The 21626-nt window shown below is 36.8% G+C and overlaps 1 long non-coding RNA gene across 1 annotated transcript in view; it reads right to left on the bottom strand.

The window, feature by feature from the left end:
• LOC113041510 (uncharacterized) overlaps positions 1-21626 on the bottom strand; it is a 116833-nt gene that overhangs the window by 81144 nt on the left and 14063 nt on the right. The gene's annotated exons all lie outside the window — the stretch shown is intronic.

Here is a 21626-nt window from a genome sequence, read left to right on the forward strand (position 1 = left end):
TGAGCAATTCTTGTGTTAGCCTGCTATCTTATAACAATTAAAATATATTTAAAGTATTAATATAAATACACCAATTTGATGCTGATTAAAAGCAAATACTACATGCACATTTTAATGAAATTCTGATTAATAAAGGATGCATTGATTTTTGTACAAATCTGTGCATCTGTCAAAACACCATACATAATTAACATTGTTATACTACTCTCCGTTATAACATTAATTATGCATAATAATATTACTCATAATATTATAATTTTATCATCTTAATGGCAGAATAATGTCTAATTCCTGAAAAAACAGCGCTGATGAATAGGATTAATAATACCTTAGGGTGCAACTTTGTCCTTGAGCCTGACCACTGTACTGAGAAGCAGGGCTTGGATAACTGGTATAACAAAATTTAAACTGCAAATTTGAAAGGGCCGTATTATGGAATACTGGCTTTGCATTGCCTTTCTGAAATACGCATGTACTATGTATAAATGTACAAAATGTATACATACTGTACACAGTGAAAAAGACCATATATTGACATGCAAAAATGGGCCATTGGGAAACTCACAGTATTGACGTCTACACTAAAAGCATATCAATAACACATATTTATAGCAAATAAAAAAGCATAAAAACTGACATGTAGAAATTGAAGTGTGAAAAAGGAATGCTTACTTCATTGATTTGCAGCCATAAAAGTCGCAGAGAAAGATTGAAAGTTCCTAATTTGTATTGACATTTGACCATTTTTTAAATATGGCAATATGGAGTAATTTTAAAAGTGAAAGCAGCCATGGAGTCTTTAACATAATGCAAAGGATTTTCTTTGTTCTTTGTAAATGTAGACATATAATGCACATACAGGTAGGAAACACTCACTAACACAACTGTTATTGACGTCTGAACACTGCCCATATTTAGAGCGTATCACGGCTTCGAAACTGACAAATATAAATACTGATTTTCATTTTTAAAAGTTTCATTTTAAAAGTTGCACTTACTTTTACACTGATTTGCAGCTATAAAATTACTTTCATTTTCAACAAGGATTTATAAGCAATAGCTACCAACAATTGAGCAGTGTTTTACTACACAAATGAACAGATATAATCAGTAAATATCAATAAATTAATCGAATGTAAGGAAGAAAGTAATTGTACCTGTAAAAAAAAATCTGCCATAAATTACCTGTCTCTGCCTGGTTAAAGGGCCATCTGACATACAACATATGTTTGATGGGTACTGCAGAAATACAGCTAATAGCATGTTCATGATGATGCACTGCTAGGACTCCACCAATTTTTAAAGGTAGAAAACTGATTCGCTCCCAAAATAAAATGACATCTTATTTGTAGCACCAGCACATCCAGTTTTTTTAGCCAGACCCTCAATGCATTAGGGCGGTAGGCACTGCCGATTTGTGCTTAGCATAAAGGTCAAAATGAAGACAGTAAATGGTCATGTGAAAGTAAATTAAGACAGCAAAAACTGATAGGACTTCAAGAAAACTGATTTGAACAAAAGTGGATATATGTTCTTTTGCATAAGAAACATTGCACTGTCAACACACTTCTAGAATGGAAAACCTGTGATTGATGTCCAATACAGCATAGCCAACATGTGATGAAATGTGTTATGGCAAGTACCTTGTGTACCTGAGGGTCGAAAACTACCCATAAGTAAATGGAAAGACCTCACAGTGTGGGTTATCCTTGATCTCACCACTCAGCTCTGACTTCACACCCAATTCATTGAATACAGTTACTGAAAAAGTCTCAGGTGTTACATGGAATGGATCTCGATGTAGTATATGGTGAAAATGACATGTGATTGTTGACTCTACAACCCAACAGAAGTTGTCAGACTCAATGTCAAATGCTGAAATATAAATTCATGCGTCCATGACCTCAAGGTTAGATTATTGTAATGCTTTATGGGGTGGGTCTTCTGCATGCTTAATAAACAAACTCAAGCTAGTCCAAAATGCAGCAGCTAAAGTTCTTAATAGAACCGGGAAGTATGACCATATTAGCCCGGCACTGTCAACACTGAACTGGCTCCCTGTTAAACATCGTATAGATTTTAAAATCTTGCTAATTACTTATAAAGCCTTGAATAGTTTAGCACCTCAGTACCTACGCAAGCTATTATTGCATTATAGTCCCCCACCACTGCATTCTCAAAACTCTGGCCATTTTATAATACCTAGAATATCAAAATCAACTGCAGGCCACAGACTGGGTGTTGCAGTGCTTCAGTCCGAAATAAGTAAAATAAAAAGCAGCCATTCGTAAAAAAAATTGCAACAGTTCCTTACTTCAGTGTGTTACAAACATAATTCTGGTATCTTTGGAAAGAAGACCCTTTGGGCTTTAATTGATTTATCAAACAGAGTTGATAATGTTCAAAAATATTAAAAGTTATAGAAACTGAATTGCCTTGAAAGAAACTGTACAACACTGATTTTTTTTTCATTTGATATAAAAATGCATGAAATCTAGAAAAGTAATGGGTTGAAAGTCTCATGTCTCATGAATTTCTATTTCAAATCTCAAGAAGATATAATGAAAAATTAGATTCCTGCAACAATTTTTCTGAGACTATGGCCCCATACTGCACGTTGGACTCGAAAAATTGCCGGAACATTGTCGGATCACCTTCTGTGTGAAGACAAACACGTCCAGAGATTGATTCTGAGATTGATCCCGGATTGGGGACCTAGTAACATTGCTGGGTTCAGTTCCAGAATGAGCTCTTTGCTGTGTCGTAGTGATGATGCACGTGAAGGCAGAACAATGTTCGCGCCTAAAAAATATATGCAAACTGTAATGAAGCAGAGATCAGGTAGTTCCTCGCTATCCGCGCTGAAGCTGAGTTCATTCGTTTCAAGGAATGTTAACGTGCCCAGCGTTTTATAAATCACATCCTGATGTCACGAGGCATTATGGGACCCTTACGGGTTGTGCATGAACAATCACTGGCAGTGTGAAAGGGGCAACATTATCTTGTCCCGTTTCATTTAATCTCTACGTAAACATTGACACGTGCAAACAGAGAGTTCAGTGCGCCTGCATCCAGGTGCGGGTTAACAGGTTAATGTTGCTTACGACAGTTGTACACGGAAGCAGCTCCTGGCTGGTGTACTTGTTAAATCGTAAGAAGAATGGCATCTACGCTAATATTAATTTGTTTCTTTCTTATTCCGAGGTCACCGGAGCCACCAGATCCTGTCCAGTCCAGAGGTAGAACAATTAGAGATGATCTCTACAGCCCTGAATGTCAGCGTAGACCAGGACAACTGGATTATGGATTATTACGTGTACTTGAATGCACAGATACTATTTAAACTGAACTGAGCTGGACGATGACATCACTGAATTCAATGATGAACTACCTTTAACTGAAAATTTAGTGTTTTGCTTTTGCTTTTTTGACACACAGTTTTCCTATTTGATGCTGCTTTGACACAATCTGTATTGTTTAATGTACTATATAAATAAAGGTGACTTGACTTGAGACTTGTGAATACAGTCACGTATCAATATAGACTTTGACAACAGCACACGTTTTATAATCAATTGACTTTGCGTGCCCTTTTGCAATAGGACAGATGGAATTATTCGGCACATGTTCATCCATACCATTGTCATAATGCGGGCTTGCTCTCAACATTATCTGAGCCAATCCATATTTTCCACCCCCTGCGCTTGTTCTGGAGACTTCTTGGCTGCCCTTCAATGAAGGAGAGGGGAAAATTGGGTCTCTCTGTCGCTCTCCCTCTCTTTCTCAAAGCAAGCACATGAGCACACCTGCAGAATGTCCCCTGAGACCTGCAGATTATGCATCCCTCCTTCCTATTCTTGGACTACTTCTACCTCACTCTCCGGCAGAAGGACAGAGGGCATCTCCCACCGAAGGTCAACAAGAATGAGATCCGTCATGGGACCAATGCCGATGCGATGCCTGAGAGAGCAACTAAAAACAATGGGGCACGAAATGACATTTGAATTACAGAATAGGCAAATTACAGCAACTTAAATGGATGAAAACACATTTTAATGTATTATGTATGGCACAGGCTTTCAGATGCTTTAGAAAAGCCTCCTTGTGGGTCACCTTTGTTATTGACCTATGTAGCTATATTAGATGGAGAACAAGAAATAACAGACATCTGTCCCCCATAAATCAAGAAATATCTGTAAATGAGAGTTTGTTTTAAGTTACTTTATATTGACTGCAGCCAAATTTACCTTGTGAGATCAGGATCTGCTTTTAGTGGCTTTGATCAAGTTCTACAGCAGATCAATAAAGGACTCCAGAATTTCCTCTTATCTCCATATACTCAATATTTAAGCAAGTCTTTAGAAATGTTACCTAACATGTTAAATGGGTCGAGTAATAATAATGACACATCCTTTGCTAAACTCTGCACCTCTTGATAACTGCTTATATAGTAAAATGTGCTCATGAAGTGACAAAACTCAATTAAGATGGAATGAATTGTGTCATTGAAAACAAATATTGTCTACCTTTTTTCCTCAAAGAAATAGCTTAACTACACAAAAAGAAGATTCTTTCCACACTTTAGGAACACTGAAATTATTTTTTTTTTTCCAGTTGTTTGAAATAAAATGTTAAAAAAAAAAAAAAAAAAAAAAGATAGCGATCAGCTAAAAACAGAGATCTAACTGAGAAAATGCTGAGTCGAAACAGTTGCTTAATATTGGTCAGTAAATTTAAGGCTGTGTATAGCAAATGCTCAATAATCAGTCTTTCAGTTATCACCACTGTGCCCAGGGCTGCCCAAGTGAAATTAAGTGTCTGCTAAATACTACTTCCTTACATATTGTTCAATAAAAACAAAATCTACTGAATGGTAAATGCATGCACAATAAAATAAAAATTTCACAAGATCAAAGTGCCTTGACTTCAAACATAAGATTCTAGTCTGTTTTAGTCTATAAAGAAAAAAAAATCCATATTGAGAGCACAGGTGTAAAAATACAGGAATCACAGTGAAAAAGAAAACTTTTCGCTGTATCTTGTGAAATGCAATGGACATAGCATTCTAAAAACAGAAATATCATGATGAGAGACAGAGGAAGATAGAGAGAGGAAAGTAGATTGACCAAGATGACAAGACCACATGGAACGTCCAGCCATCTGAGATAGAAAAGTCTGAGAAAAAAAAAGAAATGAAATAGATTTTTTGAGGCTTTCACATAGAGAAAATGGCAGAAAACAAGTAATACAGCAGGAAACCAAATGAAGAAGGTAAAGAAGGCACACAGCACAGCTGGCAAACAAATTCCATTAGCAGAGCAGATTATTGTTATATGTGCTATTCTAAGCAGTTCCCTTACTGAAACAGATGTTTCTCTATATATTTACAGCCACATTATTTGGAATAGGCTTGTAATGGGGTATTATTACTAACAATATAAGCCATAAACATTTATATTTGGCCCACACACTTGTTTTTATCATAAAATGCCTTCATCTTTTTTTAAAGAAACTTCCTGACCACTGCAGGTCCTCAAGGGACAGAACCAATTACATCAAATTCACCTGTAAACAAGCCTAACTGGCTTTTTTCTAACCTAACAAAGGAAGTGAGGGACATGGGCGGTCAGTCTCTGAAGTGTTACTCTGTGCTTTGTGCTCCTGTAAAGGTGCAACATCCAACAGCCGCCGCAGTAATAAGCACCATCTTTCTACCGCATTGTCGCACACCTTCACAATCTCTCCTTCTTAATTTGTTCCCCATGGAGCAGTGAATGATTTCGTCTGTTCTATCCTTTATATTAAACATTTCACCCTATTAGCTCTCAATAATCATTTTCTGCTGCCACTGACAAGGTGATTTCCCCAGGCGCATAAAAACGCAATAACATCAGCCCAGTTGCCGAGCTAATATTGCCATCATTCGTTTTTATGTGTCTCCCGCAGCCTGGGGAAAACACCTCCTAAGAACTCACTCTCTCTCTCTTTCTGGTTGTATGAGGCAAACCCAGAGTACGTAGCATTTATACCTTTCAAAAGTTGCAGAGAATCCAATTTTCTGCAGCGCTAGCAAAAAGTCGCCATATGAAGGAGGGGAAAAAATCAGAAAGGGACCTAATTTTGTCCTTCCTTCACTATAGATAGGTAACATAATCCTCCTCTTCACACACCAAAAAGGACAGTAAACCAGAACTAAATGTCCCTTAAATAAGCTCCTGGAACATGAAGCAAAGCTCTCAAGGAGGTTTTTGTCACTCTTAAATCCCTCAATGCTTCATCCTTTGAGAATAAATACAGTAAGTGTTTGTGTAACTGCACTAATTGAATACCAGTTCAATATCAGCATGGATATGCTTTATTAATTACAATTATCTCACATGCATAATTTTACTGATGAAATTGGATATCAACTTATTTTTTGATAATTACAACAAAGCATTACTAAATCTATCTATCCGAGTAACATTTTAGTTAAAATATTAATACTCAATTCAGTGACTCACTCAAAAAGAAAGTCACTCCTTTAGTTCCTGAATGACATGCGGTTTCCGAAAGAATCAGTTGAGTGAATGACTCACAAGTCACTTGTCACCACCTTCTGGCACAAATTGTCACCAGGTGCATTTACATGGACACTTTTTGCTTCCATCGGAATTAATTAATTCTGAATGCAGAATCTGAACGTAGTGTTTGCATGAATGCTAAATAAAGTGATGGGGTTGATATGCGTGTTTATATGTCAGAAGCTTCTGATCGGAAATCCTCTTTTGATATGCGCACACTGGATGAATATACAGACTTTCCCACTTTTGTCGCATGCTGTTTTAAAAAGCACACGTTATATTTATCTGCTTCGGGTTCTAATTAGGTGACGACCAGCACAGGAACTGTAGCGTAGTGCTGCTTACTTATAAAAAAAAAAAAAAAAATTGTAGTAAAAGTGCCACTTCCCGCACCCAAAACCAGTCATTTGTTGATGAGAGTATCAAACAAGGACTCTGGTGGAATGTTGTCCTGCTCCACTTCACAGATGCTTCAGATCTGCGCGTCATACATCATTATACTATTTCTACGTTTCCATCCGATCAAGTGTTACAAAAGAAATAAACCACCCCTTACAATCAATCCAAAAAAAAATAACTGTTATAATGTTACCTCTACCATTACAAGTGATATTTATATTATACAAGAAAATGCCATTCACAAATTCCCTGCATCCCATGACATTAATACTCTCTAATATCAGTCAGGGTGATATCAGTGTTAATGACAGGTATCATGCGTGATTGCCTCAACCTCAGACCCTTTCACTAATCAAAAGACTGAAACTTGTACACTGCGTGTGACGAAATATGCAAAAAGAAAAATCTTCTATGGTCAGATCAGCTCACTACTTCATTACACATGCCGTGAAAGAAAACATCAATATTTTTTACACCAAGGCATGCGGCAACTCTAAGTGGTCTTAACAACACACCCTCCCTCTTTTGTTCTGGCATCTCTCGGTTTCTGCAGGGAGTGAGAAAAAGCTCTCATTAGGAGCAGGTCCAGAACAATCACTCAATATCTGACTCACTGGCATCTCTGTGTTTTTGTTGATTGCAGGCAAAAGCAATCAAGAGTTTCTCTCTCTGTCTCCCTCTCGCTCCTGAATAGCTGATTACTTTTTTGTCAGGATTAGTGGCATCCATCGTATTCTTTATTCATGCGCTCTCATTAACACCGTGTGCTGAAAAGTGCCACTATCAAGCAGATGAACAAGGCGGCGGCATGCTTTTCTGATAATTGTAGAGAGGAAGGGATTTTAGCCAAGCTGGAACACACTATGAAATCCCATAATTCTCAGTCTGCTTGCTCAACGCGTCCCCGGCACCTCCATCTTAATTGGAGGCAGACTTCAGGTGCAAAATCGCCAGCGTGAGGCAAAGATGAAATCAAATTACATGTCAGAGTCCAGACAAAGTGGGAGCTGATTGAGGAGTAAATGGAGGCTAATCTCCTCCGGTGTTTTCGGAGGCGTGCTAGCTGAGTTTCTCTGAGCTTCACCACCGAAGACGAGAGGCAAGCTGAGAGCAATAAATAGAGCAGGAGGAAGTGCAGGCTAGTGTGGGATCTAATCACACAGACAGTGTGAAGTGTTAAGGTATGACGATAGCATCCTGACGTATGTGCAAAATGAAATACGGCCACATGATGTGGAACATTTTTGCAGTATGAACTGTGCACAGTACGTACGTTTTCTACATCATTTGCCAAAATCTGCAGCACACATCCAGAGCGCACTGCTCGGTCAATGAAGGTCTTACTATAAGGGATAGTTCAGCCACAAAATAAAGATTCTCTCTTCATTTACTCTCCCTTATGTTGTTCCAAACCTGTGTGATTTACTTTCTTCTGTAAAAAAAAAAAAAATAATTGTAAAAGTTTTACTCTAACTAAAATGTCATCTGTTTTTTGACATATAAAGTACAAAACTTAGTAGAATAGTCCTGTTCATAAATACTGTAAAAAGAGTCATATTTTGAAATAATACAATAAAATATATATATAGAATGAACGAGTGAATTATTGCATTTTATATAGTGCTTTATTGTGTATTGCTGTACACCCAGCGCTTTCCAGGGTTTCTCCTCAACCGCCATCAAACAGAATTTAAAAGTACATAAGTATTTTGAAAGTCTGCATTTTTTGGACATAGGGTCTGAATCCTATGAAGCAACACATTCCACTTGATCTTACATATCTGGTGCAATGAATAAACTGGATTTGAAATATCACTGGAAGCAATATACATTTTTTATAAAAAAAAGCTAAACAAGCATTTGTTTCTGAAATGACACCTAAACACCAATTGTTTGATTAAACATGCATGTTAAGATCAATAACATACTAAACTAATGTTTTTTACTTACAGTGTCATTGCATAATGCACATACGATATTTAAAAAAAAATCAAACATACTATATACAGTATAGCTTTGCTCTAATTAAACATCTGTATGAGGTTTAGAAGACACATTTTGCACATTCACAAACATGTGGGCAGCCACTAATTGATCACAAGCAACACATTATGATATTGTGCTCGTTATATAACAGATGTCTTTCGCTCAGGTGAGAGAGAGAACGCGAAGGCACACTTAAGCCTACTCGCACAAATCTCCTAAGCACAATAGATAGTTCAATTAAAACTCCGCACACAGCAGAATTAATGTTGCTGATTACCTGAAAGCTTGATGGGAAAGACTGCAGGCGAATACTATATATCAGATACCACCGACAGCACTTGAATTAGAAGCTGTAAAGTTGTTAATGAGAAACTCTGCTTTCAAGTTTGTTAATGGGCACCATATTAAACAAATCTTTGAGCAACTGTCTCTAAAGTAACTCCTTCACTAATTACTAAAGACTACAATTAGTACAACAGAAATGATCTGCTTCTAATTAGACCAGACTCCACATTATGAAACATCCCTAAATCCTTCAGCTCTGAAGCTATGGCAACTGGAGGAGAGAGGAGAGAATTCATCTCTGCTCGTTAACTCAGTTTTTATTTTATTTTTTCCATTGCGAGTGGAGGAAATCAGCTCTCTGCCATTTGCCTGTCATTCGAAAAAAGTTATGGTGTATTCTGACAGTATTTACATAAATATTGTTAGCCGTAGCTAATTTGTCTGACTGATGCTCAGTCCTCAGTAGCGTGAGAGACTTAGCAGGTTAAGTTCAGTTAGGTTAAATTAAAGGTAATTGTGAAAGTTTTACATTTCTGGTCGTTAAAATATTTGGTTGCACTTTTTATTTTACAGTACATGTACTTGCATGTACTTATGGTGTACTTACAGTGTATTTATCTAAGAAAGTTCTGGTAATACAAGGTAACTACATAGGGTAGGGTTAGGTTTAGGAGTAGGTTCAGGGTTAGTACCTAGATATTACATAGTTATTGTAATTACTATAATAAGTACATTTGTGAGAAATTCACATCCTCAAGAGCTGACATCACAAATGACCCAACTATGAGTAAAAAAATAAAGATAACTGAAGAAAAAAAAAATCTAAATAAACATGATACTTTTTCAGGAGATGGAGATGGAACTGTAATACATAAGCTCAATTTCTGGACATAAAAATCACAATTGTGAGATGTAGATGTAAGCTGCATTTAGGATAATTAATGTCACAAAAGTAAAATATAAATTCACAATTACAAGAAATTAGGTCATAATTGTTATATAAATATCACTAATGTAAGATATATTCACAATTATATAAATTATAAATATAATTGAAATGTATTTATGTCACGTGTGAAATATAGAGAAATGGTTGCATTTACATAACAACTGCAACATATGAAGTTACAGTTCCAAGAAACAAGTTCCAATTACAATGAATAAAGTCAGATATAAAGCCAAAATTACCTTTATTTTTTTTAACTCTGAGGCAGAAACTGGTTTCAATAGGCTATTAATGGATTCTCCTTAAGAAACTAATGATGAGAGATAAAGATAGATTCAGATAGAAAGAGAAATGTTAAATGCAATATGGACCCAAAATCTGCATAATCAGACATAACAATGCTTATTTAGTAAATAAAACAGCAAAGATATACAAAATTGTTTTATATTGTGTGCAAGGCAGTTATCATCTTGAATGCATGGGCGCCGCAGCAATTTCAGAAGTGCACCAAGAGATGGCACTACTGTGACTCTCACTGACTGAACTGAACACATGCCAATCACAAAAACCATTTTCTAGCACTTTCTGCAAGCCGAAGTCAGGTCTTCTGGGATCAGATCTTCTTTTGAGACATTCGAAAGAAGTAATGTCACAGCAATACCCGGTTATGAAAAATCAATATTAATTAAAAAGCAAAGCAGCAAAAAAAAAAAAAAAATTATAATATAGATATTAAAAACACAAATTGACCTTTAGTAGATTAAACACTCAGATTCCCCAACATTTTTCATCTTTTAAAAGCAAGAAAGATATTGGCATTCATTTCAGTAGCCTCTCAGAATTTCTCAAATGTAATGCAAAACAGATCTCAGCCACATTTCTCCGATTAAAACAAACGAGGGATAATAGCTAAGGCCAAAAGCTTGGTTTAAACAAAGACTCCACACCTATTAGATTTAAATTCGGCTCCATTACTGCTGGAAAGACCTTTCACAGCGATGCCGCCGCAGACAGAGAATGAATGAGCTGACGAGCCCTGAACTTTCATTAGAGCTCCAAGCCGTGAACAAAGCCAGAGACATATCGGGTGTTGTTCCTCAGTCCAGACCGGTGACATAACAATCTGAACCGTGGCCCCATAACAATAAAGCAGCGTCTCATGTGCCACCTCTGCACTGCGCAGAATGACCGCAGGTGGTCTGAATCGCCATAAGCCTGCATAAATCTCAGTATTATGGGTTTTGGGTAAAAGTGCAGAACGAAAAGTGTGAACTGAATTTCTGGAGGAAACATTTTAATGATCTTTCAGTAGAGAAGTGATGTTTTCCGCGCCCTAAATAGCAATCCAAGCACACTCACTCTTTTTTCTGCACGTGTGTTTATTCATAATTCCTCTTCTATTGTTACGTTGCCTTATCTCTTCTCAAGATTACATGGATCTACAAGGCTTGATCATTAAGTAAACACATTGCATGTCCTCATCTGTGTAATGAGCGATTCATGCTATTGTGGCAGTTAAATATGATGTTGTACAATTATAATCATGATAATGAAGAGCTCTGAGTGACATATGCAGGACTATCTTCCATCACATGGTGAGGTTAGTGTGTGAAGTGCTTCATGTTGTGTTGGGGGATTTGTTCACCATTCTATGAGGTTTGTGTTAATCGTCTCTCGCTATGACACAAATGAGCTTTGCTTTGAAATCTGGGGTGATGTAATTAGGCGGACAGATAATTAGGACTCTAATGGAACATGAAATGGGGCTCTGAGGTCTCAGACCCGCTCTTAGCAGAGGTGCGGCCCAGTCAGGCGCTGTAAAACAGATTCGGTTCTTGCAGGTAGGATTCCAGAGGAAAGAAGGCAAGTCCCGTCCTGCTCACATTCCTGATCTCTCTGCTCTGTTCTGCAACCTCACGGAAAGTTCCATTATGGTGCAAGATAGGAAGAGGGAATTCAGCTAAATTCGGACTGTACTTCAGACTGGATTTTCATATACTTGACTAAAATTTACATATTTAGATGGTGCAGTAGATATGCACTAATCTTATGGCCGACACTGATATGCTGATCATTATTCCATAACTACATTTATCTAAATAAACTGAAAACAACAATCACACCATTGTAACGTTCACGAGCATGTACAATAAATGAATATTGGCCAATATTGGCATATATATATATATATATATATATATATATATATATATATATATATATATATATATATATATATATATATATATATATATATATATACACATATTTTCATTTTAAGATTTGCAATTACATCTAAGAGTTTTATTAAATTAGTTTTTAAAGATTAAATTTAAATCACATTAAATGACAGCATTAGTAGTATCAGAGATAACGTTCAAGTTTTTTTATTCATATTTTTAATTATTTGTAATTATTATTTTTTTTTTTAATTTTTAGTAATGTTTTTCGTGTATTTTGTGTATTTTCGTGTATTTGATCATTAGTAGTATCAGAGATAACGTTCAAGTTTTTTTATTCATATTTTTAATTATTTGTAATTATTATTATTATTTTTTTTAATTTTTAGTAATGTTTTTCGTGTATTTGTCTATCGTTTTTATATTTTTTTTATTTCAGTAGGAGTTTTAGTTATTTTAGTACACGAAGATAAACTAAATGAAAAATGTTGCCTTGGCAGCTAGCTGTTATATGGTTTTAGTTTAGCTAACTATAATAACCCTGCAGCAAACATGTAAAAAAAATAAGAGAAAATAAGCAGCTACAATAAATTCTACAATACTGGCTGATACTGATAAAGTTGATACAGCTATTTCATGCATCCTTATAGTACGGTCTACTTTTCTTTTCTTTCTTTTTTTTTTTACAGAATTGCAAAGTCATAAGTGCTTGATCTCATGACAATGATAATTCAGTACTCGTTTGACAACTTTTATGCTGTTTAGACAAGCACATTTGGAATTATATTTCATGCCAAAAAGAACATAGATGTCGTTGACACGGTTTATCGCTGCAAAATTTTTTTATTTAATTTAGCTGCATCTCATCAAAACGTGAAATCTGATCCCATTTCACTTTCAGCTGTCAACATTTCCAAGCTTGTTTAGTTGCTGTTAGTTCAAATCAAAACAAAAATGTACTGGCTCCAATTCAAATGCTGTAAAGAACCACAGGCAACATCAGTCAAAGATATTTACCCCTGCAAATATGTATTCCTGCTATAAGCCCCCTTATTGTGTCGATTATGGCGGGCCAAACTAATTTGTTCGAAGGGCTATTCGGAAGGCTTGTGTCGACATTTTCACCTGTCACTCATCAGCCGGCTCCCTGCCTCGCTAAATGGCGGCTGCTGGTTCTGGTTCACAGGCTTTTGTAATATCCCAGTCATTTCTTGTCATAGACACGTCTGAACTGTCTGCCCAGCGACAGGCCTCCATTTTGGAGGCAGATTGCATTAGCCATTTAAATCATCATCAGCAATGGGCCTGTCACAGTCCTTCTCTCATTGCCAGCGTATATCTCCACCCCTAAAAAAATATTTATCGGAGGAATGTTTTTGGAAGTGCTGATGGCTATTAAAGCAGAAGGAAAAAGATAACCCTGTCGATGCTGCCATCATCGTTTTGGGCCAATAGAAAATAAATGTATAAATATTCCAGAATCAAATGAACTCATACATGAAGGATGCAGATAGCGGATACAGACATATATGGAACTCATGTAACACAACACAAGAGAGCGACAGGTCTGAATGTACTACCAGAGATCAGAGTATATGTCACTAGCTATGCGCATTTTGAAGTATCGCATCAGAATCGAGTGATGGAAACGTTTAATTTAAATAAAAAATGTATTTTACACTCACTTGAGGTGGTTTTTGACTTGTGCGAAAATTGGTTAATGCTAATAATGGGAGATGGAAATGCATTTTGCGAATAAATTCCTCAAAGCGCGTCCAAAAAAAGTAATGTGACTTTATGCTGTGGGACAGTAAATCCTGATTAACCAGTGGACCGATCTTGTTCCACAGAATCTGAAATGTTTTTATATTCGAAATGACCGAACAATTTTTGTCATCAGAGTATTTCTGTATAATTGTCTTCCGGAACTGTTAAACGACAGCATTCTCCCAAACCGTACATCCACCTCTGAAAGAAAATATATAGCAATAACTGGATTCATTGTGTATTGTCTGTTCATTCTGAAGTGCAAGCAATTTGTTATATAGGTCAGTTATAAAATTCAGTAGCTACTCCTACTTTTCTTAGAGATTTATAGTGCCAGTTTATCAGGAAGTGACGATTTTGTTCTCTGACTTATTGGATGGAAACGGTGCTTCTTATTGCAAATGTTTTGTGCGATATTCCAATTTTGCGCATAAGTTAAATTCGCAACTTTGAATGGAAACCCAGCTATTTTCAAGTGCCATTCCTTCAGAGGAGCAGGTAATTTTAAACAACACATGGCTTTCCACGTTCGATCCCGTCAAACAGGAAGCGAGCTCTTCTTATCTACTTCTGAAATGGAAAATATGTATCTCTCTATATATCTCTTTCCCATGGTGATAAATCTAATGTGTGAGACTGTTCGTCTGCTGGCTTTGTAACTCTCTTCCCAGATAAAGCATTGAGTTTGCCGCCACAGAAAAAAAAAATAGATTCATAATTTACTTTTCCCGCCAGCTTTATCCCACCTTTGGCATGAAATAAATATGTAAAGCCAGGGGCTGAAGGATCATATTTTCACAGCCTCACTCTGCAGCTAATGTTTCATGCAGATAAGGAACAATTCAAAAATACTCTGGAAAAGATTTAAAACCATCAATTTAGCTTGACTGACCTTCAGTGTTTTATTCTTTACTGTATTCTGCCATGCTAAACTATTTAATTCCTCTGCCAAATCTACTATTATTTAAATATTTGAGACTATAATGAAAAAGGTGCAACTGAGCTTAAACATGTCATTTTAGTCAAATAATAGGACGTTTTCTGCATATAGTAGCAGTAAAATGCTGTAAAATGAACACTGCTCATATATAACATCACAAACAAACAACAGCTGTTGAAAGTATGTTTCAAGCAGGCTAAAATCAGATCAATCATCCGTATAACAATTCAAACAAACGTTCATTTAAAACTGTATGATAATACCTCTTTTGTTCATCAACTCTTCAGTGACACACAGCTTGAGTCCCATATCCCAGCTGTGGGCTGTTAAATGTAAATGAACTAGCATACAATTTAAATGATCCTCTCAGATACCTGACACATGTAACGTGTATTTTTCTGATCTTTAAAAAGCAACCTATTATAGTGAACTTGTAAAGCATACTCTGTGCTCGAGGGGGAAAAAATGGTTCTTTCAATCTTGAGTGATGTGGAAGAAAATGGGAATAGGATGGGGAGAAAAGCATGAAAAGAGAAAAAAAATAGACTTTGAGGGCTGATCTGGGCTCATCTCTTCTTAAATTACTGTTCAAGTAAACTTGGTAGAAGCTCTGACAGGATTAGACAGATAATCCCATAACACAGATATGGCAGAAGTCACTTCTCTAGGTCCACTGGGGTTCCTGTTAAAGCACACTAAATCATCCAGAGCTCACTCCGGTTGCATCCTAGAACTAGTATAATACCAAGAGCGGCCATAAAAGGAAGTTTTACACACCTGGACAAGGAATGCTTTAGAAATTCTCCTTGAACATCACCCAAGTCTCGCTCCCCCTAAGTGGTCACAGTGCTTCTTTTGAAACTCTTCCTTTTTGCACTTACGCAACTATAGCTGTTTCTTTTAGCTTCACTGGAAATTATTTCTCTGGATTTTTCTTCACACCTTTCTTTTTTCCTTTTATATTAGCACTAGTTTTATTTTAGTATCATCTTGGCTGTCCACAGTGTTCACACATTACGGCCACCTTGGATAAGTGTGACATTTTTTTTGTTGTTATCTGGTGGTCTTTTAGCATTCAAGCAGTGAGGTGTTTTATGACACTTTTGGCCCATAAAATCTCTCATAAAAGCTGTGTGACTGACACATCATTTTTCAGATTTTATTTAGAATTGTGGGTAAAAATAATGGGCTGGATAAGTAATCCTACAAAATGTGGTGTGGAGTTAGCACCATCTAACTCCACACCATGTTCTGGAAGGTGGTATGATTCGCAACACTATTCTTGTTAAAAGCGAAACTGTTTGAAATATTTTTTTTTTAAGTGAACTATCCCTTTAAGACTGCAGTGACTCAAAGGCATGTTTGCACAATGTGAAGTCACTGCGTTAACTAATACAGTCATAGATACAGACTGTCCTCATATTACTCAATGTTTTGTCTGTCGCTACAGTTTGCCAATCTAAATTAGTTTCCAACGCTCACAGGGTTCTGTTTAATCCAGACATGCCTGGTACCCTAATCAGAGTCCCATTAAATGTGCAGGTACCAGGGAAATGAAAAGATCTGAGAGAGTTTTATGAGGCATTGACAGGTGTTCGGTCAATCCATGAAAAGGTCTGAAAAAAACTTTAGAACTCCAACAAAACTTGAATTCCCTTTCTGCCCATTACTACAAAAGGAACAATAGATTAAACTGATTGACAACTTCAAAAATTACCTCCACTGATGAACAGTTCTGAGAACTAAAATATCAAATTAAAACATAATGCCTGCTAAGTTTTTGTTCTTATTAAATCTCATTACATTTGTAGTCTCTTTCAGCTCCACACAGATAGATAAGCTAAGTACAATTGAAGCCATTTAAATGTGAAATCGCTCATTTCTGAAAAAATGTAATGTTTAATTCATTCAAGCCAAATTTCAAATAAAGAGGCTGTTTAAGTCATAATAATAGCAAACTGTTGAGTTACAGCTACTATGCTTAGACGCATAGTTTCCTCTGCATATCAAGTTGAGAAATCTTTTTGACATTGAAAAAACTTTGCTCTTGGCTCATAAATGGCCATTCTTAAAATAAACACAAGGAAGCCTAAGAGCATCTATTCTCAAAAAGAACAAGGCTTCAGGATCAAACACACTGTGAGTACTGACTTCATGGTGTTCGAATCCTATTCTAAACCAGCCTGATTTCATCCAAAATTACTTTTTGTTCTGTCCCACAAGGCACTGGGCTTTATTACCACTCAGATCGGTTCTGGCTGTCCAGCTCCCACACACAATTGTCTCTGATCAAAACTTTTCCTCTTAACTTATACGCTGTAGCTTCTAGCAGTGAAAAAGCAATAAATTCTGGATTTAATTATGCAATACACCCTAGGACGTGAAGATGCTGTTAAAATATTCTCCTTCGCTTGAACGTCGAATTAAACAAGGCCCCGCAAATTCCTGTGGCTCTGAGCGGAGCTGCATTTCTGAGGACGGTGCTTCAACCTGCAACCTGTGTGGAGCGTGCACCGTCTCGTCCACAGAGGGCTGCACTCTGTTCTAATCAGGCCCTCCAGCTGTTCTTTCCTTGGCAAGGTTTAAGTTACCATAGTGACGGTGACGAGGGTTCCAAAGAGTTTTTACAGAACACCAAGAATTGAGCTCACCGAACAGGCAAGCACAAGCTCATGGAAGGCAGCTCTAAAAGTGGGTGGAGTGCTTTTGGCAAGCCGTTCTGCCTCACACAGGGACGCCTGGTCGTCAACCCTTAAACGTGCTCCGAATCCCTCAAATATGCGCGCCTCTTGAGGGCAAGTGGATAATCATGCAAAATGTCTCCAAGCAAAGACAAATTGCACACCTTCTTAACAAAAAAATTGTGTTTTGGGGGGCATTTTTGTCAGTTTCCGCTCAAGACAGTCAGTAGCATGCAGAATATGCAGACTTTAGGAGTTTCGCTGATGGTCTGAAGCGCCCGCAGTGAGCCGGGGAGTCAGTGAGTTGGTACTAATGTGTTGATTGGGCCAAAAGTGAGGCTGAGAGAAAAGAGCATTTTGATGATGGCCTGCTGGGATGCCAGCCCTCCACTGTTATTACCCAGCTTTTAATTACAACGTGTCAGGAAGAGAGGCGGAAAAGCACTGGTTTCTCATGTCTAATGAAGGGGACCGTGCGCATGAGATGCTCAGGGCATTCTCACAAAACACGAGGCGGGATGGAAGATATATGTGCATTCAATGCGTTCCTCCATTAAAGAAAATGGGGAAAAGGGCATATTTCTGCATATAAGTGTAAAAAAATATAGGACAATTTAAACCTGTATACTTAAATCACTGGAATCTTATTAATTTCCCCACATTTTCTTCCTTTTCATTCACTTCTAATTCCAATTTATGTCCTTTACTGAGAGGCTTAGAAATTACAAAAAAAAAAAAAAAAAATGAACTAAACAGATATCCATATTCCTGTTTATGTGTAAAGTGGGTCTATGAGGGCCGGTACGCAGCATGAATCTTAGTGGGGCCATTTTAAAATCTGCAAAAGTCCCAATGTGATAAGTAATGTACCTCAGAATAATTAGCTAAATATGAACAAATAAACTAGGCTAAGCTAACTAAACTAAAGGCCCGTTCACACCAAGAATGATAACTATAAAGATAACGATATTAGCGTCCACACCAGCGAACGATATTGCCTGTGTATTCTAAGCTGAAAAGTTATCGAGCTCATTACAGCAGGATTGATTGTGATTGGCTGGCAATGTTTTTATCGTTCATCAGAAAAGAAAAAAATCGTTCTGAAAGTGATTCGAACGATATCGTTTCTCTTTGCCTTTATCGTTATAGTTGTGGTGTGGACTCTTCTATTCTTTAATATTGAGAACGATGTTTAGAACTATATCTTTATCGTTATCTTTATAGTTACCGTGCTTGGTGTGAACTGATGTAAGACTGATGCTGTGAAACCTTGTAATGTTTGAAAACACAAGCCACCGTAACTAACGTGACTTGACTAATTGTCCTAAACAAACAAATCGCAATAGTCTCTATACACACATGCAATCAGACATACACACACCTCCTCTCGGACAAACCACATTCACAGTCAGCGTTAAGCGAATACAGCTTATTCGTATTCCAACCGCGACGTCTCGAATTTGCATCCAAAGCAGGAATGTAATATTTATGCTGTAAAGTAAAGCTACTCTTCATTGTCAATTTGCTTGGACATAAAAGTACATTAGATGGCTGCCGCATTCCAGCTTGGGCAAGTCAGAACAGACTCAGGGCGATGAGAAGCCACATTCCCATCAGCAGTGGAGAGAGATGAACTGAGAGAAAGCAGTATGCATCATACGTCGCCTATAGGGAAGCCCCCACCTTTCTAAAGTTATACAAGTTGTTACATTTATTCCGAAGCATCTTTGCCAAGAATCACAGGTTAAAATGTCTAAAAGCGATGTGAAGGTGAAGCGCAAAGACTTGTTTTATGTGTCAAAGGATACTTTGAAATCACAGCTTTCTTGTCATAGTGTGCAAGCAGGAGGTTTTCGCAAGAGCAGAGCATGAGAACCACAATACAGCCGCATTCCTGCATGCATGAGTCAGACGTGAGGGAAACGGGACACATTCGAGTCTTTAAAATAATTAGTATTCTTACTCCCATGGGAGAGAGAAGAGAAAATGTAAATTCTGAGGTAAATGGAGTCGTCTAGCCTTCTCTGGAGTTGCACGTGCACATATATACAGGGAAGGAAAGAAAGAATGAATACATTCCTGGGCACGTTGAGACAGATTTGCCGCCTACAGGGAAGAGGCTACTGTAACCCAGCACCATTTTGTGTGTGTGTGTGTGTGTGTGTGTGTGTGTTTCTGTTTGATGGAGGTCAAAAAAACATAACTCTGCCCTGTCCTGGAGTATCAAAGTAATACAGCCAGGTATATTACACATGCTTGGTATGTTGACCAATAGGTCATCTCTTCCCCAGAGCCACAGCACAATCTTATTGCATTGACAATACAACTGATCTGAGTCTACTGCTGTTCCACCTCGTCATTAAATTGTCTCTTTTAACCTGAATGCACATGCACATGATTTAATTAAAAAAGTCAAATCAATAATCAAATTAACTTGTAATGTTTGTCCAGTCAGCTGTAGTTAAACCATAGTACATTACAAATGTTAATAGTGTGATAATTCTTTGTTTAAAAATATTTCTAATAAATTATTTGTACATAAAACATCACATTTTAAATAAAATATTTAATAAAACATTTTTTTTTACATTTTTAAAATAAAATAAAAACTAATATTATTTATATGCTTTAAAAAAAAACTTCAAAACATTAATGTGGTATCCATTCTAGTGTATATAAGATTTAAGATGGGGACAGAATGAGTGATTTCTGCAGCTGACTGAATGGACAAACACTTGGGGACAAAGACTTCATCCTCAAACACCAGGGAGGATGTTTGCCTTTAACCTCCATTGACATAGCTTTTGTTTTCCGCCAAAGTTTGACTTGGGTCAGTTAAACTACTGATTTTTTTTGGTGAGGCCTGTTTCTTTGTTTTTTCTTTGGGTTCTGACCATGTGCTTGCATCGTACTTTTAAGAATGTGGCCTTTAGAGCAAACAGTGGGGAACAAAAGTCGAACACAAAGCTAATTCACTAATCCAATTCAAATGTTTTTCATCATAAATCATCATCAAACTGATACAAATGTTTTACAAGTGATAGAATTTTAATGTTGTCTTCACTTTAAGGTTTTGGGGTTGGTACAATTGATATGTAAATTTAAATGTTATTAAAACCATCTCTTATGCTCACCATGGGTGGATGTACTCATGTAATATGGTGAAATATCATTAAAAAAGAATTTTTTAAATCTCAATTTCAATGCATTTTAAAATGTAAAACTACCGTTTTCAGTGTCACATAAGTCTTTAGAAATCATTCTAATAGGCTGATTTGGTGCTCAATTATTATGAATGTTGAAAACAGTTGTGCTGCTTAAAATATTATGGTTTAACATTGTAATATAGAATATCTGTGTAGTTTTTTCAGGATTCTCTAGTGAATAGAAAGTTCAAAAGAACAGCATTTATAAAAAAAAAAAAAATGCCTCTTTTCAAATGCCTTTGCTGCTCCTTTTGATCAACCTAATGAATCCTTGCTGAATAAAAGCACAAATTCATAAGTAATAAGTAATTATGCTCATGAGTGCTTGGAGACACTCACAGAGACAGTGCAGATAGTGACACACCTGCAGTAGAGATTTTATCTGACAGGATTTCAAACCTCCCCCTCTGGTGTAGAGTTCCTTAGAGTTCGAGAACAGACAGAGAGAAAGAATGGGTGGTCACTGCATGCTCAGACAGCTCTGTGAGCTCCTCATATAAATTCATGATCTACAAAAAAAAAAAAAAAATGAAGTGAAAGTGGTTAGCGCTGAACATGAATCTAACTTTAGAGAAAACAGGAAACTGACCTTCTGCAATACTTCAAAGGCATCACACAACACTATATAGTATGGACTGGGTCGAATTATTGAGTGCCACATCCTCTTTTCCAG

Source organism: Carassius auratus, chromosome 23 (assembly GCF_003368295.1).
Source record: "Carassius auratus strain Wakin chromosome 23, ASM336829v1, whole genome shotgun sequence".
Classification (NCBI taxonomy): Eukaryota; Metazoa; Chordata; class Actinopteri; order Cypriniformes; family Cyprinidae; genus Carassius; species Carassius auratus.